The 24,590-nt window shown below is 39.4% G+C and overlaps 1 protein-coding gene across 1 annotated transcript in view; it reads left to right on the forward strand.

Moving 5' to 3' along the window:
• The first annotated feature begins 3,246 nt into the window (after positions 1–3,246).
• The window catches only part of PRLR (prolactin receptor), a 92,337-nt gene continuing 70,993 nt past the window's right edge, over positions 3,247–24,590 (forward strand). Inside the window, exon 1 of the mRNA XM_071425568.1 lies at positions 3,247–3,779. The gene's annotated coding sequence lies outside the window, so the exon portion shown is untranslated. The remainder of the gene's footprint in view (positions 3,780–24,590) is intronic.

Genomic DNA, 24,590 nt, shown 5'->3' on the forward strand with positions numbered 1-24,590 from the left:
CAGTGGCAAAAGGATGATCACCATTGTGCTAAGGACACCCTGGTCCTCTGGGTCCTTGCTGTACTTTTTGGGTGAGCTTTCTATGTGTTGAGAAGGCCAGGACTTTAGAGGCACACTGCTCGTGTGAGAGGAATTGAGCAGCCGTGGCACCTGCCATGTCTTCTCCTGTATAACAGATGTCCTGAAAGTACATTTTGTCTTTAGAGAAAGATACGTCAGATAGTTTTGGCAGCTGCTTCTTCAGAGGAGGTCATTCTTGAGAAAGCAGACAGCAGCATAAAAAATATTCTTCCCTCTGTAGTTCCATAGTTTCTACTTTTGTTTCTTAGAGTATTTCTACATGTAAAAACAGAGATGCCCTGTTTCCCTTCTTGATTTCCTCTGCTGCTTTTTTTTTTTTTTTTTTTGAATTGCTGAGAGGATGAGGAATGGCAGGGACAAATTGCCACAACCCCTCAACAGTGACTCTCCAAGAAAGGCTGGGTGGTTTTGTTAGGTAAGCTCTGTGTGAGAGCTACAAACAGAATGCAGTCTTCTCTCTGAATTCCTCTGCAGTAAATGCTCCTCACTACCTGACATGCTCCTTTTCACATTTTTCCCACCTGTAAAGCTCTTTCCTGAAACCTTATTGATTTCTTTGACTGGTTCTTCCAACTTTTATCTTTTTTCCTGCCTTTCTTCTGATTCTACATGCTTCCTGTTCTGCATAAATGTCAGAACTCTGATGGAGCTCCAATGCAGAATAACTTCAGGTAATTGCAGTTATATTGATACAAATGTCATTATACTGAAAGTAAAGTTAGGCCATTGTACTCTTAATTTACTAAATCTTGCTTTCCTTAAATGACCTGTTGGTGTTATGGGCTATTTTTTAGACTTTAGTATGTTATTTTAACAAATTCAAAGCCTACCAACTCTTCTCAATTGATCAGTCTCTAGAAACAAAATTATTATGCTTCTAGATCAGCCACAGAGGAATTTTTCTCTGTTGATGGCTGGGCAACTTAAAATCCTAACCTAAACCAGATTTCTGAAGTTGATACACCAGTTATATGAGATGGGATGAGTCAAGCTGATAATACCCTCAGAGACTGGCCAAGATCTATTCCAGAAGTAGTTGTGCTTTTTTATACCCCACCGAAAGTCTGCCTCAATTTTTCATGCTCCAATGGTTAGTATCCTTTTAGTTTAGTATCCTTTAGTTTACTGTCTGTTTTTATGTGTGTTCTGTTTCTACCTGCTGTTTTTGCTCCAGCATTGTTCATTAGCCTAAACTGCTATTGCACTTTTCCAGTGCTTACTCTCTTTCGTATTTATAGATATACATTACCTTTATAGGGACAAGTAAGTGCCTGTTCCATTTTCTGTCTCAACATTTACTTTGTCACACTAACCCAGCCAAGTTCTGTCAGTCATCTTTTAATAGATAGGCTTTAGAGCCTTTACATCATCTGGGTGACCTTTCTTTTCTTCTGTCCTAATTTGAAAGACCGTCTTGAATGTTAGTGATCTGTCTTTTGTGCATATAAGATTTTACTACTACCTTAAAATATTCACCTTAATCCAGCTCCTAGGATCAGAGTTGCCTTTTCTTGGCAGTATTCCACCACAGGCTGAGTGTACTTGTATTGACTTGCCTGACTGGCTTAAATATTGCTAGCAGTGTAGCCACAGGGACACAGTGTTCATTAAAAGCTGAAAAAGCTAACTCAAAATCATGGGGAAATATTTAAGAGCTACCTCACACTGCTCTGCCTGCTGCCACAGTTACCAGGGCTGCATTACGTCAGCTGGCTATGACCTGGATAGTGCAGGTATAAATGTCTTAAGTTATCATTTTTACTGATCCCAGTGTTAGTTCTTCACTATCACCCCTCATCTGTCACTACAAATCCATTAGTGAGTGATTTACTTTTTGTTCTGTTTTCTCCATTATCCAGACTCTAGGGCTATAAAGCCTGTTTTGATTACAGGCAAAACTGTACATGCAGACCTTAACAATAAATCCTTCTCTTACAGAAATTTTCATAGTGATGGTAGTACTTCTTGGTTCACCTTCATTTTGTAAGTTTCCTCCCCAGACAAATCTTAGCTTTCTCATTCCCTCTTCTTTGTTGTGATCTGCATGTGTTTAGCAGAGTCAAACAGATGGAGAAATAAGGCAACTGGGCATTGCCTGCTACATAACTGATTAAATATGAATTAGGTTCTACCTTGTGTTCCTTTTCTTATTTTTAAGGTGATAAGATCTATTCAAGCACCTATTCCCTATTTATCAGGAGCAATTTTATCCCTTTCAACTCAGAGAGTCACTGGTAGAATTTGCTCAGAGCTGGCTGAATGCTATGGGCATGTGATAAATTTTAGGGCTCATCAGCTCATCAGCTGAGTCTTTTCTGCCAGTTATACATTCTGTTCCTAGCATTTGTCTGATCTCAGAGTGAGCCTGTTCAGAGGTTTGCAAATAAGAAGAGAAAAAAAAAAGTAATTGTCTTCCAGTACCAGCTGAGCTTCCTATGCTGTCTGAGCATGGAATCAAATGGATAACACAGCACACATGATGGGAGCAGTGCAAGTGGAGGTGTGGTCTGACACTGATCTGAGCAGCAGCTGGTGCTTAGCACAGCCAAACCCCACTCAAGGAGCACATCTAAGTTTTATAATTTCTGTGTGGATAGATCACAAGGCATGCACTCCTCACCTGAAAACATTTTCCAAGAAACACAAATGTTTGACAAGAGACTGTTCTATGATTACCAATTGTTTTGAATGATCTGCAGAATGTCCTTTTGATCACAAGATGTGAGCAATGCTGACCTCAATTGGAGAGTCTTGACTCTAGTAAGCAACTAAGCATCCGCACTCCTGAAATCTCCTTTCACTATGAAAAAGAGACTTGCTCAGTCTTCTTATTTAAAGAAATCTTCACTATACATACACACATTTCATTTTATATTCAGTTCACTGGCTTGAATTCAGAGAAGATAAAAATATGATTCAGTGAAAGCATTTATAAGAATTTGTAAAAATGTTTTAAGTAGAGATAGATGACTACTGAATAGTTATGTTAGTAAAATTCACAACCTTATTGCATAATAGCTCTCAAAACTACAAAAGAAGACTTTTTTCCTTTTGTTTAATCAGCTTTTTGATGTAAAGCCAATACCTTTTACTCTGTTGTAAAAAAAAAATAAATCTGCTATTCTAAAATATAAAACATGAACTACTGGTACACAAAAACCATTATGGATGCAGTTTATGTTGAAGGGGTATTAGGTTTCCCTCAGAAAAAAAAAAATAAAAAATCATGGGCAATAAGCATTCAAAAGGAATCACAACAACCTGTAAAGTATGTAGCTGATGCTCCCAATTATTCTTTTTCTGCTGCTGCATTCCTACACTCCAGAGTGCACCTCTCACCTTTACAGCCATCACACTACAAACATTGCTTGCACTGAAGAGAATCACTGTTTTGCCTGAAGCAAGGAACATAAGTGTTGCAAAACTGACTCCTCCTCTAATGGGGTGAGCATGTACAAGTACACAGAGTTGTATTTCTCCCAGAGCTGCCAGGCTGAATATTTTGCAGTCAGAGCTCTAAAGCTGTCAGGCTTTTGCTTTGTTTATCTTTCTTTTGGGTCTTTCCCCCTCTTTCTTTCTGGGTGTTTTTCTTCTTTAAATATATGAGAAACACTTTGAAACGCTGGATTTTCAAGTCCTTTTTCAGGAAGCATTCATGAGCTGGCATGGGTCAACATACATTTCATTACCAGGCAAAAGTAAGTACTGCAGTTAAATCTGTTCCTACTGTATGTTTACCTTCCTGTAAAGGGTTTGGTGTTGTATGAAGGACAGAGTAAACTGTAGTTCTGTTAGCAGAAATGAAAAACTTACAGAAATAAGTAAAATCAGTTCAGCTTAATATGGTATGGTAAATATAATGTGGCTCACATTCTAAGAAAGCAAAAAAAGGATTTCTATTTGTAAGTCAGTAATCTCTCTTTTAAAATACTGATATAAGCTGTAGAAACAGAGATGACACTCCTTCTGTATGCTTTTTTCTAAGTGACAGTTGGACTGTGTTTATTATTTCAAAGCATTTTTAATCTACTTGGTAGTACTAATCTCATAATATTTCATAATATATATCAATATACTACAATATATTGATTCATATTTTATGTTCACTAAATATACCTTATTTTTGTTATTCATTAATGAAAATATCCTTCTGGAACTCCTATAACTGCTATAATATCTTCCACTATCTGATGTTCCCCAGTAATTATTTTATTCTTCCTGTGCTACACTCTGTTGTGTCTGCACATACATTCACTAGTTATCAGATTCTGTTTTGTGTTATCTCCCGAATGTGTTGGTATTGGCACAGACTGGCAGTGAAAGGCTGAAGGGAATGGGTCTCAGAGAGAATGGAGAGAAAAGCTGGTGAATGAGCAAGTCCTAAAGAAAATTATGTGCTTTGATCCAAAAAGCATCTTTTTAGCTAGTTTTCCCTGCATTTTATTGAAACACTGTACCGTCAACATCTGTAATATTTTCACTATTACAACAGTCACCTGGGAATGCATTAATACCCTGGGAATGAATACAGTTTCCCGTGCTATGAGTTCCCTCTAGAGAGCACAGCAGCCTGCCAGACAGTTGTGTGGATTCTGTGTCCGCGTTACCAGCGTAAGATTTCTGCTGCAGAAATGCTCTGCTGCAGCTATCAGTCTTTTCTTTTGAGACTTGGCTTGCTTTTGTCTAGCTGCGCTAGGCACACTCCCAAGGCAGGCAGATGGATTGGCCAGGCAGCGAGCAAGTTTAGCAACAAGTAATGCTTGCACGCCCGCCTAGGGAAAGCAGCCATTTACCACGTGCGCGTTTCGCAGCTCCGAGCATCCACAGCGAGCCTGCAGCGGGAAGGCTCGTCTGTCTCCCGTGACAAAGTGCAGCCCGGTTAAAGCCCTGCACAAGGACTAAACCCGTGGAGCGCGCCGACCGTGGAGGGAAACAAAATCTGGAGAAATGCAGTTAGCACAAAGCCGACTGCAGTTGTCATAAAGCCAGCAAGGAGCAAAAAGGCTGATAGGTAATCCTGGTATTTTGCAGTTGTTGTTGTTGTTGAAATTGATCTGGAAACCTGTCAGACTAAATTTTTTGAGTCAAAGGTGGGAGGCTTTGAAAGGGCAGGTTTTCCAGTGGACTGAGTTGAGTAGGATCGGTCTCAGAATTTTCATCTTTATTTTTCAGAAGGGGGTTAAAGTTTTTCAGCTATTTATATTGTATTATCATCATTTTTTGCTGCTCAACAAAATATACTATTTTAATGTGTCAAGTTTATGGCTCCGTCTGCAATTACCACCCATAGCAAGTAAAGTTCAGTTGTCAGAAACAGGGGGCTTTTGAAAGATCTGGCTTTCATTTAGAGATTGCGGAAGTTTGACTTCCACACAATCCTTATGGCAGTGAAGCAAATAGAGTTCAGCAACTTCATTCAGGTGTATCACTATTTGAATTGAAATCTGTATCCTCCCAGGTGGTTCTCTTCTCCAGAATCAGACACAGGTTAATTACAGACTCAGCACTAGAAATGCTTTTGTTCCTACTACCATCCATTTGTCTTGTTTGAAACTAATATTCTGGTATCCCAGACACTCAAATTTACAAACTCTATATTTTCTATATGTTTACATGCCCACCTGTACATATCAATACATATTTTTATTCTTCAGGCAGGATTTTTTAGAGTTTTTTTGCAAGATCTTGCTATCTAATACCCTTCTTTCAAAGTTTTCTCTTCCTCCCAGAAAACCTTCATTTTCTGTGGCTTCAGCACCACTTTTGTTTCCCATTTACTTCTTCAGTACAGCTGCCTTTCAGAGAGGTTGTTATCTTCACAAGGTAAGATAAAAGGGCAGCTCAGCCTATACCCAAAGTTCTTGGTTGTACTCTTAAATTGGACTAATCTAATGGTCTAACAACTTCTCTTACAAAGACTTTCTCACTGAACTCTTCCAGACTGTTCTCCTACAGTTTTGGGGGGATGCCTTATTTGGTCTCCGCTCTTGTTTATCTGTGATTACTATCGCATTTCTCCTTAGCTTAGCTCTGAACTAAAAATCTTCTATCTGTGAGTCTATACTTAGGCTGCATGGGCAGTTAGGCTAAATTTAGTTGATCAACCTAAGAGTTGATATTAATTTTTTTGAAGAGTCAGCACATGTGATTTTAATATATTTATTGGTCAGATGTACCTATTTTGCAGTCCTCACTCTTACCTAAGTTATCATTGTGGATTAAGTTAATTAAACATTATGAAGTCAAGGGTGCACAGTTTTTTACAAGCAATAATGAGAGAAGAAAGGTTTCTAACTGTTGGCCCTTCTATCTTTTATATGCCTGGTCACACTGAAGAGGTGACCTTGCTCTGAGACCTTGCTTTATCTATCATAGATAGATACAGGTTGGTAATGGTTCTATTTAACATAAACTTTAATCCTTCTAAAAAACTTTCATGTCCAACAGGCTATATTTACTTTTTTTAGGACTTTTTAGTCCTAAAACTTTTAAACTTCCAGAAGAGCCACTGGTAATTCCCCTGTTTGCAGCATGTACCTGCCTAGTGCAACTGTGGCTCTGCCTGAATCTTCCTGTACTGCATGTCCTCCACACCTAGCAGAAGCATATGACCAAGCAGGCAGAGTTGTTCTCTTTTCCTGCTGCACTCTAAATAGTGAATTAAAAATGAGAAAGTATGAATATTCAAAATAAATGTTAAAATATCTTTGTTGTTCAGGATTGCATTTAGGTTGAGTCCTATTGCCATTGTATGTAATAGATTAGATGATCATTATGATCCCTCTAGATCTACAGATAATGATCTCTGAAAAGATCTCATTCAGGATGTTTGTTACATCTGATATGATTCGTTTTCCTTGTCTTAAATCTCCTGAATTTCAAACCCCTTACAACCAGAAGTAACCCAAGCTTTTTGGCATGGCAGTTCTCTTTCCAAATTCATTGTTCCCTCAGGGCAAAGTCATTCCATATTAACAGTGCCTTTAAATTGTCACATTTCCACTTCTGGTGAACATGTGATACATTACATTCCCTTTGAGCAAGTATGTACTGGTCCATAAAAAGAGTCAATAAACTTGGCACCGATAATTTCTGAAAACTTTCAGACCTCTAACTGGAGCAAGAACAATTAGGGGCAATCATGATATAAAAAATGGAGGGTTTAGAATTCACAACAGATCATCTGTTTGATGAATAGCACATTTTGGATGCTGCTGTATGGTGTGACCCTTCTTTCTTGGACGAAGGAGGAGATGGTCTTTGGAAAAGCAAAGATGACTTGTAGCCAAATCTACATCTGCTCTCAGCCTCATCCAAAAATTGGATTGCTGCTGTTGCTCTTTCTTCACCCCTACACATTGGCTGGTAAATCATGAGAGTTCAACAAAGACAATCCAAAAAGAGTAGGCTTTTCTTCAAAAAGATTCCTTTTGCTTAATCATGATGTGAAGAGAAAATAAAGAACAATTCACTTCAGTGATTATAGGGCAAATTCTACCTACCTTATGAAAGGTAGGCGGATCATAATTTTGTGAATACAGAATAAAAATGGAAAAAAATAGAAGATATGTATTTTAAGAATAAAAATTAGTCTTTGAAACATTAATATATAAATTATTTAGATGGAAGTGTTAACTAAACTACCTTGTTTAACTAAACAGGTTCAGTGGTAAAGTCTGGGCATCTGAAGTTAAAATCCTCAGGTGGCCCCTTTGTTTTAAGTAACAATGTAAAGGAGTTTGGGTTTTTTTTGTCTAGATAAGGTAATTTGGTATAATCATACTATTTTGTCCTAGTATGAGTAAGACAAAAAATAGTTTCCTGTCTATTTGTCACTCAAAGGGTGTCTTCTAATCTTCTCTTCAAGAAAAGCCCTACCTCACATGCCTTGTGTCATCTCTGTATTTGAAGAATCATAAATTTGCCTAAATAAGTAATGCCAAATTACCCCAAACTCCCTGTAATTATTACTGTTGTATGTTAAAATAGTATTTATAAGTTCATTCCCTATATAGATATATATATAACAGTATATTATTATGTACTGTTTCCTAGTTATTTTATGTCCAGTACCTCTCTTCATTCCTTGTTTGAGTGGCAGCAGTGTAGATTTCTGTTGTGATTTACACAAATGAGGGGAGAAGAGATAAGGCTACAACCCAGGGAGATGTCATTGGTCTCAATTAAAGAACAACTTTGGTGCCATTTGGTGCAGGCTCCATTGCTCCAACTCCTGCTGGAAGACCTGACCCTCAAAAGTCTCATGACCACTGTCAGCAGAAGCCCTTGTCCCCATTCCAGCCTTACAGCCCCCTTAGCCTAGAAATGTATCAGATCCATGAGGCCTTGTCCTCCCTTTGTCCACAGGAGTCACTGTTTTGTCATGGTTGTGGCCATACCCCATGTGATGTCTGAATTTCTTGTACTTGCTGAAAACTTTGCTTTTTTCTTTGCTACAGAAGTATGTCAAAGGCCCTCATAGATAGACACACCTGTGTGTATTTTTGTGTCTTTACAAAGACGCAGATGAAAGTGTATGAAGTGTGTAAATGTATGTTCATACATAGTTATACTTCTTTATAACATACTAGGATTTTATTTATAAAGAGGGTGTATGAAATTGTTTCGTAAGAGATAATAAAATTAAGTGAGAATTTAATGTTAACATACAGAAAGCAAAATAAAAGGAAAGTACAGTTAAATGGTGTGGGAGTATGCCAGAGGGAGTGGGGAACATAACAAGATCTGCATTGGACAGAGGGGTAAGCCTGTAAAGCTGTCCAGGAAGCTGCCACCCAGCCTCAGGTCACCCAAACAACAGACCATACCTGTGAACCTGACGAAGAGGCCCTCCTCTTCTATCTTCAAACCAACCAGCTCACCTTGGGGCTGTCCCGCAGCTTTCTCCTATTCTAGAAAATATAGTTAATATTGCTTACTAAAGTCGAAGGCCAGAAGTAAAAAATCAACTTCATGGGAACATGTTTGTAGGGACACCTACCTCCCAAAATGTTTTCCTAAAGGACCATGTGTCTTCAAGAGGAGATGGTTGGGCTGGGATTATGAAAACAAAAATTTGTGTAAGGGGAGGTGAGGCAACTCTTGTCTATATCTCAGTGTTCGAACTTGTAATACCATGACAGGGATTACACTCCATGTATTCCCTTTTCCCTATGTTGATGTGGAGTTCATAGCACTTCCTGAAAACACAATCCTGGCTGAATACAACAAAAGACACAATTTTTCTGTTAATTGTTTTTATTCTTGCTTAGAACCACAGGGTTTAAAAAAGGTAAAACAGCCAAAAAACCCAGCTTTGAAATAAAGGAAATGGTGACAATAGGAGACAGATCACCGCAGTGATCAACTAATTAATAAAGTTTCATTGAGCATGACTTAAGTGTTGCCTAATTTGTTTTTCTGTGTGCATGTAGTAGCAGCATGTTGATAGATTGCAGCATCTGTTGAAAGACATTTTCTGTGTTCCTGGAGAACTGGAAAGCTTTGGGAGTTAAGGCCCTTTTCTGAAACAAGCAGTACTATTATCTGAACATGAAACAGGTGGTCTCATGTCTGGTAAATCAAGACTCACAATAGACATATGTCTGTGAAAAAGTCCTTTAGAAGTAACAGGTTTTTGTTGGCTATTCTAAGCACAATAATAACAGCATTAAGCTCATTTTAATGGTGGTGAGCATATTGACCAAGTGTGCCTGGACTGTGTCTGAAAGGCAGAATGGGTTCTCAAGGAGCTGAAGCTTTTAAAACCATTTTTCCTGCCTCAGTAATTATAGACCGGGGAGGGAATAGACGTTCTTAAATCAGCCTTCACACAAGCTGTTAAATTAAAATAATTTTCACATCTTTGTTATTAGTAATGAGGTACATGCTTCCATCACAGATTTCTTCAACACGGTGCTCAAAACCTAGACATGGGGATGTTTTAGAGCACACAGTTACCATTTGCTACACTGGTGTGGTATTGGAGTTTATAATAAAGGACTATAACCACAGCTTCTTCATTACTTTGCCAGAGTCAGAAGTGTGTGAAAGATCCAAGCTGTGCAAGGAATTGGAAAACCATGTCTGGTAATTGATGTGAAATTAGAGTAAATATACCTCCACTCGGAAAAGAAGGCCGTGAGGATGGTTGGGAGAAAAGAAATATTTGACAGTGGTTATGAACAGATGTTCACAGGTATTAGTTGAAACTGTGAGAAAGGGTCAGAGGTACTGCTTAATAGACTACAGTCACCAAGGTATTAAGGGACATTCTATTCCAATGAGCTTTAAAAAGTGAACGCTACCGAGGACAAAATTAAAAAGTTTCTAGCAGTAAAAAGATGAGGGAAGAAACAGCTATTTGTAAAGGGGTGTTGCTTGCCCTAGACATTTAACAACTGGATAAAAGCCTCTCCAGTCCATGATGTTTAGCAGTTGGAGCCAGAGTGGGACAAAAAGAAGGACGGTAAACCGCAGTTTACACATCATGCTCCCCAACAAACCTTACACCAAAGTGTCCCCACAAAACACCAGTTTGAACTTTACCAAACAGCTATTCAAAGCCCCTGGAAGCCATCAGGCCAGTGGGAAGTGAGGTTAGCAGAAATACAATACCCAGACAGCTGGAATAGTATTAATAATGCTGCTGGGTAAGACACGGCATTATTCTTTGCAGCAAGTCCATTATTCATCAATATACATATTGCTGGAATGTATAAACACTTAGTAGCTTCAACAACAGAGCTTTAACTGTTGACAGCCATGGATCTGTTCTTCAGTCCTGCAATTAGGAAAGCGAAGCTTAAAACGGATGAAAATTCTTGTATTTGTCATATAGCCAGGAAGCTAGCATGGTTTTTTGAAACTTCTCCTGGGGTTGCCAGTGACAGTTTCCCTTTTCATTGACATGCCTGGAAGATTTTGATCTCCATCTACCTCTACACAAAACATTGTTGAATACCAGCTGGTTTGAGATTTATTAGTCCCATTCTTATGGTGAGTTCTGGAAAATGGTAATAGCAATGAGCTCATTGCATCAACACAGTACAAACTGCATTATGTGCCAGTAAACCAACCTCATATTGATAGAGGAAGCATTGAAATAAATACAAATGAAAGCAAGTGTGTCTTATTTCACAGTGGAAAAGAGGTTGTGAATTTTATCTGATGACCTGGAAGGTTCTGGTGTTCTAACAAAGCCACCATATAGTAAAGAGTAAGTAGTAAAGGGAATAGCAAAATAATCAAAAGGACCCCTCCTTGAACATAAATTATTAAACATCCCAAGTTGACTAGGTACTTTATTCTACAGCTTCTTTTCAAAAGCTATATAATCTTTCTCAAGGAGTTTGGGAGTTATTAAGCCACATGTTAAAAGCATGGCTAAAACCATGCCCAGAGATGTGATCAGATGTCTCCCAGGCAGCTGTGGCCAAGTTGAAGTCTGGCAAAGCAGGAGGTCTCTAGGGCTGTTGAGAGACACGTCACAGCCCTGAAGGGCTGTCCTTTCTCAAACCCTTTAAAGGAAAAGGGTGGGTAGTGCTCTGGCATTCCAGACAACAGAAGAAGTAGAAGAATAGTAAACTCTACTGAGCACTGGAAAAAACCAAGAAATACAGAGGAAGATGGCCCATTCTACCACTAGAAAAGGAGATATATTTTAACAAGGCTGCTTTTTGTTCATGGCTGCTCCAAATAATATACTAAACCCATGCTGGATTTGTCTGAAGTTGCCCCAATGCAAGCAGGCATCCCAAAGAGCTTGTTCCTTGAGATGCCATTACTCTCAGCTGTAACATAATTTGCCCCCTGGACTAGAATGGGAAAATTTGTGCAGGTCTGAACAACTGTGCTGGATCTTTGCTGCAAAATTGTTGAAGAGTGAGCCCGATGAATTATGTGTTGAGCACTTTCAGTCATGGATGATAGGTTAGGAGTCATCTTGAGTTTATAAATCCAGTCTGCTAATAAGGTATAGGTGACCTTGAATCTGTCTTCAGTTCATCTTCTGTCTGAACAGGACCCATGTTTACTGCTGCATCATGTTCAGGGGAGGCCTTTGGGTAAGTGTAATCCCCTGCCCTTGTCATTGTCACACTGGGTAATTGAGGTTTGTTTCAGAAATTTCATCACATCTATCATTTAACCAATGGATTTTCTCTTTTGAGGAAAACCCATTGCGAATTCTCCTTAGTGCCCCTGCGCATGTTCCTGTAAAGTTGAATTTCTGTTCTGGTTTTCCATTTTAATAGGCAGCATTGTCTCTATCTTGTGGCACAGCACAGGATCCAAAGACTGACCAAGTAACACTGTACAATAATGTTGTTGGGGTTTCATGGGTCATGTTAATGCGTGGTTGTGTATCTGTTTGTTCTTCTAATTTCTTTTTCCTATTCATATTTAAACTTTATAATTGATACCTCTTATTAAGTAATATGTAAATTTTGCAAGCATAAATTCATTTATAAAATCCATGCATTTATAAGTACTTAAGTACTTATGCACACCTTACTCTATATATTTTAGAAGTATTTACATGTCACTATAAGGGATTGAACCTGCAGTAGAAGAAAGTGGGCACAGCACCTTTCCTCTCCTACCTTGTGTGAAACTGTCTTGACCCTAGAATCTAAAAGAAGCCAGGGGAAAAGGGAGGCACAGTGTTTTCTTTAGACAACAGAAGACATGGTCAGCAGTTTGTGTAGCCTGTTAGCAATTAGTATCTTCTGTGCAGATTTTTAGCAGATCTTTTTTTAGCTGTGCCCTCTCTGTGTTGATCACTTGATTATAAACTGCTGTAAGACACTGAAATAAATCCATTACATGTAGCATGGAGATAAGTAACAGCAACACAGGTTCCCACTGAAATGAAATATTCTGAAAACAGAAATGCCCTGGTTTCCTTCTAAAGTAACAAGATTCAAGGACAGAAGAGCAGTAGTGATGTCATATATCTGCGCTTTGGTCAGGCTTTCAAGACAATTTATTGAAATTTTTATAAATTAGCTAGAAACCCATAGTCTATATGAAACCACTGTACAGGATGTCCAGTCCTTGGTAAAATTATTTACAACTGGTTATCAGTGGGTCTCTGTCTGAGCAAAGGGCTTGGTGTAGCAAAGCTCCTTGGTGTGACAACTAATCTATATGTCATTAGTGACATGGATAGCATTATACCATTGTACTAGGTAGTGGTGAAAGGACAGGGACTTCAGCTTAGTGGAGAAGAAGAAGAGAAAAAAGTTGTTTTTATATTATGATTGTTGTATGGTTTCTGATAAATAAAAACTTGCTTAGTAGAAATAAGACTAAGGTGCTGCTCTGAAACACAGATACAAAACTGCACAAATACAGGACTGAGGTAACAAGGGTTCAGGAAAGTAGTTGGTGTTGTGAGAGACTGGATTGCTATGGATTAATGTCTCAAACAATGCAGATGTAAGAGACTGGACTGTTGGTGCTAGCAGCTCAAACAGTTGGCTGAGTGCTTTGCTAGTGATGCACAGAATGCAGAAGGGTGTGCATGCTTGGGGATCGAAGCTGGATTTCCAGATGATGTAAGAGGCTGATAAAAGACAAATTCTGAGAGGAGCCACAAGTCCTTCTTATCACGCCAATGTCCTCCCTTAAATAATGATTCAGCTGTGAAAACTCCTGTCCAAAGTACCAGGACAGCCACGTGTAGGCTGAAGGTATTAATCTTGGCTGATGGGCTATTATGGGTCACGATTGATTCAACTGCAATGGTAAGAGACAGCTGCAACATTTTAGAAGATGCCAGACTCATGAAATGTCCCGTGATCCAGTGTTGCATCATCCAGGGGAGGTACAGGGGGTGTTTCCACATAGCCTCAGCATAATATAAAACCCATGGACCTGGTGTTTTTTGGGTTCTTTCCCTCCACCACTTGATGGATACAGTCTGCAGTCATCACCTCTACAAGACTGCACTCAGAAGACCAGAAGAGAACCAATGGGACATCGTTGGAACCTATGGTGTGGTGATAATTTTTCTACTTGATCTGTTTCTCTGTTACTTTCTTTCTCCCCTTTCTCCTTTGTTTGCCCCATTTTCTCTCTCTGTCTCCCTCACATTTACTGTTTAATAAAAGCTGTACTGTTGACTTCAGAATATGGTCTCATTTACACCTTAATTTGGGCAGAGGGTCCTCTCTAATAATTTTAATAATCAGATTTGAACAGGTATATATGAGGGGTTTAACAGTACAAAAGAAGAACAGGAGTTAATAACATCATCCTGCTGTGCAAAAAGTAAATACCTTGTCAGAATTTAGAAATGGGAGTGTGGTTGAGAGATTTGTTCAAAGTGTTTCTCTTATTCCCTTCAATATTTTCAAGGTCTCAGCTAAAATATTTTGTATTTCAGAGGCACGGTGCTTTAAAAAAGATAGATGGGGAGTCTGCAGCAGAGTAAGATTCAGAGATCGGGAGAATGTGGCATATGAGAAAATTAATCAAGCCTGCTACATTTAAATATTAAGAGAAGATATATTTAAAGTGTTCAAAGTACTCTCTGAGCTCTGCAGAGAGAGAAGCAGTTTGTTGTTCTGTTGCTTTTAGGCTGCAAAAGAAGTACTTGGGTTAAGTTGTAGCTTGCAATATCTATAGAATAGATATTAAGAACATTTCATTAATATAAATATTATATCAGTGGTCTACATTGCCTGAAGAGGTTTCAAAATTCCCCTGATTGGGTAGATTAAACAAATCAAAGGAATTCTATTGGCATTGTTGATCCCTCCTTGGTGCTCTTGGGGTCTAGATGACCTCCTGGAACCTCTTTTAGTCTGAATTACTGAGAAGCTTTTATGCATGAGATTGTTAGGTTTCACGTTATTTGAAAAGGGAAATATATCTTTGATGTTTGTATTGTACCCATCAAAGCAATTAGATCTAGAGACTCTGGTCATAGAAACTGTACAGTAATAATGATTTCTAAGTAGCATGTTGTAAGTGTAAAACTGTGATTTCCTGTGCTGTCAGTGATGTGGTGGGTTAATCTTGGCTGGCTGTCAGGTGCCCACCCAAGCCATGCTGTCACTCCCATCCTCAGCTGGATAGGGGAGAGAAAATAACAGCAGGTTCATGGGTCAAGATAAGAACAGGGAGAGAATCATTCATCAGCTATCATCATGGACAGTTCAGGTAAATTAATTTATTGCTTAATAGCATGAGAGTCAAAAAATTAGAATAATAATGAGAAAACAAATCTAAAAGAAAAAATTTCCCTATTTCATTCTGCTTCTTGGGCTCAACTTTACTCTTTATTTCTCTGTCTTCTCCTGAGTGATGCAGGGGAACAAGGAGTGGAGGTTGTGGTCAGCTCATCACACATTTTCTCTGCTGCTCCTTCTTTCTTATGCTCTTTGCCAGCTCCAGCAAGGCATCCCTCCCATGGGAGACAGTTCTCCATGTGCTTCTCTAATGTGAGTGCTTCCCATGGGCTGCAGTTCTCCACAAACTGCTCCAGTCTGGGTCCTCCACAGGGTGCAGTCCCTCAGGAACAGGCTGCTCCACTGTGGGCCAACAGTGGGGTCACAGCTCCTGCCAGGAGCCTGCTCCAGTGAGGGGCTGCTCTCTGCATAGGCCACAGCTCCTGCCAGGAGCTTGCTCCAGTGAGGGGCTGCTCTCTGCATAGGCCACAGCTCCTGCCAGGAGCCTGCTCCAGTGAGGGCTGCTCTGCACAGGCCACAGCTCCTGCCAGGAGCTTGCTCCAGTGAGGGGCTGCTCTCTGCATAGGCCACAGCTCCTGCCAGGAGCCTGCTCCAGTGAGGGCTCCTCTCCACAGCTCCTGCCAGGAGCCTGCTCCAGTGAGGGCTGCTCTGCACAGGCCAAGCTCCTGCCAGGAGCCTGCTCCAGTGAGGGCTGCTCTGCACAGGCCACAGCTCCTGCCAGGAGCCTGCTCCAGTGAGGGGCTGCTCTGCACAGGCCACAGCCCCTGCCAGGATCCTGCTCCAGTGAGGGGCTGCTCTCTGCACAGGCCACAGCTCCTGCCAGGAGCCTGCTCCAGCACGGGCTTCCCATGGGGTCACAGCCTCCTTCAGGCACATCCACCTGCTCTGCTGTGGCTCCTCCAGGGGCTGCAGGAGCAGCTGCCTCACCATTCACTGCCCTCAGTACCTGCAGAGTTGTTACTCTCACATGCTCTCATTCCTCTCTCTGGCTGGAGGTGTCTGCAGAGTTATTCCCTCTTTATAAATATATTTTCCCAAAGGTGCTCCTGCCATCATTGACCCTGGCACTCACCCATGGCCTGGAATGGGTCCATCCTCAATCCATCTGGCATTGCCTCTGTTGGACACGGGGAAAGATCCTGGCAGCTGCTCACAGAGCATCCCCTGTAGCCACTCTGCTACAAACCCTTGCCACACAAACCTAATACAACCATATTTCAGAATTACCTGGCATCATTCAAACTGTCTTGGCTTGTCTGAACTTTGTTGGAAACTGTGGCAGTAACTGGTATCAGTAAAAATCTTTTTTTGTGTGTTTCTTTATGTTTTCTTAGTACATTATCTTTACTCTGAATCAACCATGACAACTTCTAGTTTATTATTTTAATATGTTCTTGTCATTGTAGTCACAAACAAAATTTAGGTCAAGAATGATTGTTATCTGTATCACGTTTGTGGGGCCTTTGGTGTATCCTTTCAGAGTGCTGAGAACAAGGTACTCAGCTCAGCTGATTAGTAAGGGGTATCCCATTGAATTCAAGAGTCTCATGATGTCCAATCTGTTATGAAATGTTTTCATTAAAATTAATTTTTTAGGCACTCTTTCAGACTCTGTTTAACTACCAAGAATCTATTTGCAGTATAATCTTTATGTGCCGCTGCTACTGGTAGCCATAGTCCAGAAGAAATTACAACAAGGCTTTATGTTGAAGAACTGTAAAACAAAAACTTTGCAAACCAGAGCAGTTTAGAGCAGATAGCAGATGGAAGTGGGAAGCTATTTACAGTACACAGTGATGTTACACAACAGTTTTTGGAAGGAAATGTGGAAAAGAGTCTTTCATTAACTAAAACTGTAAGGGGAATTGGCTACATTACACAACACTAAAAACCAGCATATATTAGCCCCAGTGGAGAGTTATATTAATGCACTAATACTGATTTAAATGCTCAAGTGAATTGATTCAGAACTAGCTGGTTTATATGTGAATGGCACTGATACTGATAGGTAGACAGGCCAGAAATACTTTGTGTTTCAGACACAAGAAATCTGAATATTATTTCACAGCAACAGTATAACTCAGGGAGGAAGCTGATGAGTAAAGAGGTGCTTTTAAAGCAGATGGTGTTTTATGACACTCAGGTCTTTTGAAAGCATCACCTGACCCCATAAAAAGCATGAAGAGGATAGTGCATCTATTGAACTAGGGTGTTTAATGTCTGGTTTGATAAAGAAATTCTGAACTCAGTTGCAAGTTATTTTCATATTTTTAAACAAGCATGGAGGCCTATTTAAATGATTTTATAATTCTTCTCAGATAGACCTCTTTTCTTTTTAAAACAAACTTCCATGATTCCTTGTCTCGTCCTTGTGGTTCTTAATATAATTTTTAACCAAAAATTTTAGCCAAAGTAATTGAGAAACTAGGGCATTCATTCTCATGGATTTTTAGAGATTCAACTCCAGGTCCTTGCTTTCTTTCAAATTTAACTTACATCTTCAATAATCTATATTTTAGTTGATTTCTCTTATCCACTAGAATAAAGGTACTATGATATAGTTTTTTTCCAATTTGAAAGAAATCTGAATAGGTATTCTGGAATCATTTCACTTCATATCACCAAGCAGTTAACAGGTGTTAATATATAATATTAATGAAAATTAAATTCTTTCATTTCTTCTGTCAGTAGCTTCACTCTTCATAAATAAAACACTGTTAACAGTAGCAAGGACCCTGGCTGTCCAGTATTACAGATTAATGTTTCTGCTGCTGTACTATGTTCAGCATTTTGCTCTCTAGCTCATTTAATGTGTAATAACTCTTCAAGGAGGAATAGTTCAAACAGGCTAAGTTGAGATACAGAAGTTGAGGCTTGTCCATAACTCAATACTAATGGCATGGAATAGGGTTTGACAGATGATCAGAGGATCCCTGGACTTTTTAATCTAACCATGCCTATTCTTGTTGGAGACTGTGAGGCAGGTCCTGTAAAGAGTGGTAAATAAAGAGTGGACATAGATAATTAGCTGTGTCTGACTTGATTTCTGCAGTGTAATGAAGGAGGCAAGGAGTAGTGTAAGGAGGAAAATTTATTTAATTTAGGAAGGACAGGTTGTTTTGCTGTTGTATTGTAACTGTAATGGACTCTTTGCATCTCAAGAAGAGCTGATTCCTCTGTAAGGTTTTTAGGAGTGAGATAAGCTAGAGATGGGGCCCAGAGATGAATTAAAGTCATAGTATATTATGAAAGTAGGACAAGCATTGTTGTGAACATCTGGGAGGAACAGGGAAGGAAATAGTAAAGATGTTTTTAAAAATTACATTCAGGTAGCTTTGAGAAATTGCTACAAAGGAAAGCAGTCCAAAAAACCTGGGACATAGAAATGGACGTGTCTCAGAGATTTTTATTCCTTTTAAAAATTGGGTAATCTAAGTCTGAGGGATGGAAGCAACAAGGCACCACCAGAAGGGTTTTGAAAGATGGCTAATGCATAATGAGGAGTGTTTTCATTTTTCTTTTTGTGAAATGAAGGGACAGTACAAAAGTATTTTTTCAGGGCAGTACAGAATTGCTGAAGGCAAAACTTTGATGAAGCAACTTACTTAGATTGTTTTCAAAGAAGCAGGATCAGGATACTCCAGAGGACTTCCCATTCAAGTGTTCATATGTGATATAGAAGATTAACTAAGGCACCATCAAAACAAGATATATTTTCTTATAAAAAAGTGGAGACAACTATTTCAGCAAAGCCAGGAGCTCTGTGGTTGAGGAAAGGAAGACTTGCATTCAGGTTCTTGATCTGAATCAAGAAACATAACATCTTGAGCTTGTATTTTCTAGAATCTAATATTATGCTGTTTGAATATTTGGAAAAATGTTCTTTCCTAAATTGAACAAACTTGTAATGATCTTTGTTTTCCTTCTTCAAAGCTGAATCTATAAAAGAATAGTGAGAGTACTGCTTCAAGTTGCAGCCCTGCTAAAGAATCTCACTTCTCTACATCTGTCAACAGCTGCTTCTCCCATGCAGAACTTAGGTTTGAGTTCCATTCCACAGTATCCCAAAATACAGCTCTGAGTGGTCCAGTGCCAAAGGGTTGAAATGTGGGTCCTTTACAGTATACAAACTGACAGATTAGTGTACACCAAATGCACGACTCACTGTCACAGAATCACAGAATCAATTAATTAGGTTGGAAAAGACCTCTGACATCATCAACTCTGTAGCAGGACATCTTGCCCCCACAACAAGAGCTTATCTCTTGTTTGTTAACTGGTCAGATAACTCAAACAAGACAAACTATCTTGTAGTGAGGTATTCTGGCACCACGGGATTAACAGTGATCTGGCATTTCCCAAGGGCCCATAAACATCTTACTGTCAGAGAGAGATCTGGAAGATAAGTTGGATTTCTGACTGACAAACACCTAACTTTAGAAACTATAAAAGCTACACTAAAACTTTCATAAAGCAGAAATATTGTACACATTCCCTGGAAATGTGTGGAGTTTCTTGCCTGAGCAGGGATGCCTGCTTTGCAGTTACTCCTCTGGAGGATGAGTGAAGGAATCTGTGTACATTACTGATATTTTCATGTTATGTTACGTTTGGCCCCTAATCAATACTGTTTATTTTTCTAGCTTTTATATAGGTGCCACCTTAATGTTGTGCACACATTTATGTTATGCTGTAATCTATTAGTACTTCTTTTTAATTTTATACTTTGCAGTAAGTAACTCTGATTAAGCTCTTTTGTCTGGTATCTACAGTCTGTTTAATAAATAATTTATTTTGTAAATAGACCTGATTTACCATCCCTAGAACATGCATGCCAGAGTGATTTCTTAAATTCAAGCGGTTGCCAGAAATCTGAAGCTAAGGCAGGGCTTGTCTGAAGCTCCCTCTCATCCCGTGACAGAGTCCAACCTGTGACCCAACACCACCGTGTCAACCAGACCTTGGCACTGAGTGCCATATTCAGTCTTTCCTTAAACACCTGCAGGGACCATGGCACCACCATGTTCCTGGGCAGTCCATTTTAATATCTAATCACATTTCTGTAAAGAATTTCTTTGTAACATTCTACCTAAACCTCATATGGAACAGCTTTAGACTATGTCCTCTTGATCTTCATCAGTTTCCTGGTTGAAGATGCTGACCCCCACCTGGATTACACCCTCCTTTCAGGGAGGTGTAGAGAGTGGTAAGGTCTCCCCTGGGCCTCCTCTTCTCCAGGCTGAACACCACCAGCTCCCACAGCTGGTTCTGACAGTATTTGTGTTCCAAACTCTTCCCCAGATCCATTGCCCTTCTCCATCGCTGCTGAGCAGATCCTGGAAGCACAGGAGTGGTGAACACCTGCTTGCTGTTTCCTGACTCATGTAAAAATTAATTTACAAGTTCAGACTAGAATTCTGAAATACTCCAGAAGGGGGAGGAAAGTAGCTATTTTTCCTCCTTTTTCTTGTCCCTGCAGTGGAGGCTCAGATAAGCAGCTGTATTGGTGTTCATCATTGTGTTGAAGAATTAAACCCCTAGTACTTGAAAGAGAGGTCAGTGTAACCTACACTCCTTGTGTAAACAGTGTCTGAGTTGAGGACTGTTACCCTGTTGCTGGGGAGCTGCTGCCTTGGTTCCAGCTGCTGGTAGTGAATAGTGCTTAATGCAAACCTGAAATTTTCACTTTCTATATATGAGGAGTCCCAACTTTATGTGGACTATGCATCCAAAGACAGGTAATCTAGACTGTATGGACTAGATTCTACAAATAGAAGATAAATTTTGCTGTGTCTGTAGGACTTTGTCCCCCCAGATAATTTTTTCCACCTGACCTTAAAACTTCCTTTTTCTGACTATGGGAAGACCAATAGCCACAGCTTAAGAATCAACACCATGTTCCCAAATTTTTTCTTCTCCAACTTTGGTCTTGTTATCCTATTCCATGGGAATCCTTACTGCTACTTGAGAAAAGTTGCTCTTTATGTCTTTAGTTGATTTTAATCCTCCCTGCAAAATCTCTCTATGATTCCCTTAAATAACATCTAAGTGTTCCCAGCTCGTGGAGGAGTGTGTGGCTGTTCCCTGTGATTCAGGTAGCTGAGCCAAAGGTCAGCCAGGTTTAGAAGCTCTTTGGCTTTGTGATCGACCCTTTTTAACAACTCTTGCCTAGTAAATCCACGGAAGTCTGGTTATGTCATCACAGTTCTGCTAGGATTTACAGCATCGACTATTTTCATTCAAAGAGGTGTGAGGGATTATTGTTGCAGGTAATAACCAATACTCATGAGTACCTGAAAAGATGTCTTTACAGTATTTCCACTCTTGTTTTTCTTTTCAGCTCACTGTTGTCAAGAGACTGCTGCTTACTAGGTTCAACAGGTCATTTAACTACGTAGGGAAACCTTAATGGATATGAGCAATCCATTTTCTATTTGAACAGGCATAATTTAATAGTACGTTGATAGCAGGCAGTAAAAAACTAGTTTTTCATTGGCTTTAACATTTTACCTTTTAGCTACATCCTGCTAGCCAAACCAAAACTTCACAGGTACTATTCTTTGTGTTTACTTGAAAAAAATTGGATTTAAGTGTTATTGCATAAGAGTTCAAACTATTTCCACTTCTTCCCTTGTTCTTTGACTGATATTCATCTGATCTGTTCAAGGAGATAAAAAAACCAAGTTTTTGTTCCTTGAACTGATTCACTGCAGATTTATGGGAATACTGTAAATTATGCTAAGAGAAGTAGAAATACCTGGAGTTTATTGGTCAGTAGTGCTGAAATTAGTCAAAGAGCCGTACCATGTAAACTGACTTAACTGTTCAGCATCAGCAGAAAAGACTAGAAGAAAATTCCCCCCAACTACGAAATACTAACTTCTTTTTTTTCTTTTTCCCATGGGTTGACATCTGTAATTTATGAGTAGGTTGAAGCTTATTTTAACATTCATTGTCTGTAGAGAGAAGTTTCTTTTGAAAGTTGATGTCTATTAGCTGTGCTGACCCCCTAGAGGTTAGAGCTGGAGTCATTCTGCATGTTGAAATCCTGTGCCCTATTTTGCTTTATACCTCATACCATGCTTCAGGTGTTTTCATCTGTTCTAATCCAAATAAGGAAAAAGTTAATATTATATTGTTTTATGAGAATAGCTTCAGACTGCTATAACTAGAATGATTGCCTCTCCTTTGCTCAAAATGTCTGATCTCTTTCCTAACTAATAATCTCAATCCTGTTGTGCTGCCAGAATAAAATAAGCACCTATATTGTTTAATCAGCCTCTTGAATGTGGAGCAGTCAGTGTCCAATGACTGATGACTAGCAGCTCATTAGCTCCCCTATTAGCTGCCTCATGGGAAAAATTAAGAGATTAAATCAACAAATTAAGGAGTTTGTTGCCATTTATTCATTTCTGTATTTCAGCTACATGATTTTAATGAGTTAGTTATTTACTTTTGCTTGCAATTCGCATCCTCCTACTATTGTCACTAGTGTGGGTTAAGCTGAAACAAGAAACATTTTAGTAAATCAGTGTCATGCTAAGAACAGTTTCATCAGGTTTGATAAAGCATCAGGGGACTAAAAACTCCCTCTGGTCTCCTCAGTTCTGCTGCTTTCTCCCTGGGAAGCCTCCCATGTTTAGCTTGGTGGGAGGCTGTGTGTCTTGGTGGGAGGCTGTCTTTCCAAGCACCATGAGACCCAGGCCCAGGTGTCCTGGCTGGCAGGCCGGGCTGCTGATCTGGCAGTGCAGTCCTGCTCAGCTGCAGAGCAGCGTAAGGGTTAGTCCTGGCTTTGGTGGGGCCCAAAGCCCACATGAGCATTTCCCAGTAGCTGGGACACAAACACAATGCAGGGCAGCAGCCACAGGCCTGTCAAGCAAGTGTTGCCTGTGGGGCAGATGACGTGTGTGCCACTCTCTGCCTTTTGTTTCCCTGCTGCCTTGGTCCCCAGCTGTGCTGAGGGGATTTGCCTCAAGAAGTTGGTCATGTTTTCTTGGGTTTTTTTCTTTAGAGAATCTGTTAATGCAAACATTCTGGGGCATTTTACAAAGCAGATCTCTTACCCTGTAATGCATCAGCTGAAATCAAGTGGCATGACTTGCACTGAAGCTCTCTTCCATGTTGCCTAAAATAGAAGGCCAAAGTTAAAAATACATAGACTGTGTTTCTCTGTGTTGGTTTTACAGTCAAACAGCAGCTGTATCTTTGTGTAGCTAGTTGAAGAATGCCACAGGCAAGGTGCAGGATACAGCGAACCACTATGCCAGCAAAAGATGTAGATTACAGGTACAGAGAAAGTGCAGTTTGTTCAAAAGTCCAGTCAAAGCTGAAGATAGAGATCCCCTGGAAATATTCTGAATAATGCTGATTTACAAGTATGCTTTCTGCTAGAAAACTATTCACTTACATAATCCTAAATCTCTAAAGCTTAAAAATACCCTAACACTTTTACAACTCACCAGAATTCAAAAATAAATTTGATGAGAAGAATGTATATTTAAACAACTGCATTGTTCTTTGAAAAAAGATATATCATGGTGAATCTTACAGGCTAGCTCTGAGGGCTGATCTTGTTCTACAGAGAACAATAAAACAATTATAGAGAAAATAAAATGAAAAATCATTCTATCCTGAAGATTTTTAGTGTTCTTAAAATTTTCCACTGGATATGTTTATGAGAAATAACTGATTTGCTTCTTTATTTAAGTATATTTAGACTTTTTAGTAGAAAAATATTGCTTTTCACAAGCTTTTAAGGGGGCTTAGCACTAGTAAAGTTTCATCTTGTCCATGTCCTTGAGTGGTTTCAAAAATACATTGTTGTTTCTGTATTACATTCTCTAATCCTCTCAGCTCCCACAAAAATTGGACATGATCAAGCAGGCAGAAGCATTAGATGTAGGTGTAATTCTTTTGAGTTCAGTGCAAGAACATAGACAAGCCAAATTTTTTTTTTTTTTTTTTTCCCAGAATTTTGCTGGATCAGAATATGTTACAGGATCTAATGCAAAATAGCTGAAATTTAGATTGCATCAGTTGTTTCTTAATTTGATTTTGTTAAGCTATAACAAATCCAAATTGGAAAAAAAACCCTAAATCTCTTCTTAAGATATAGGGACCACTTTAAATCTCAAAGCATTATCTACTTGTAACAGTTCTTGAAGTTTTGAGTTACATTAATGATGTTATGTTCAGAAAAATACACACTAAATCTCCAAAGAGTGTAAGGTTTCTTAGAGGTGTTCTCAAAAGATCTCTGGAGAGACCAGTACTGACTGCATTTCCTTCTGCCTGGTTAAATCTTGAAGATGA

The sequence above is a fragment of the Agelaius tricolor genome, unplaced genomic scaffold (genome assembly GCF_023055355.1).
Source record: "Agelaius tricolor isolate 1412-34295 unplaced genomic scaffold, bAgeTri1.0.p SCAF_4, whole genome shotgun sequence".
Taxonomy (NCBI): Eukaryota; Metazoa; Chordata; class Aves; order Passeriformes; family Icteridae; genus Agelaius; species Agelaius tricolor.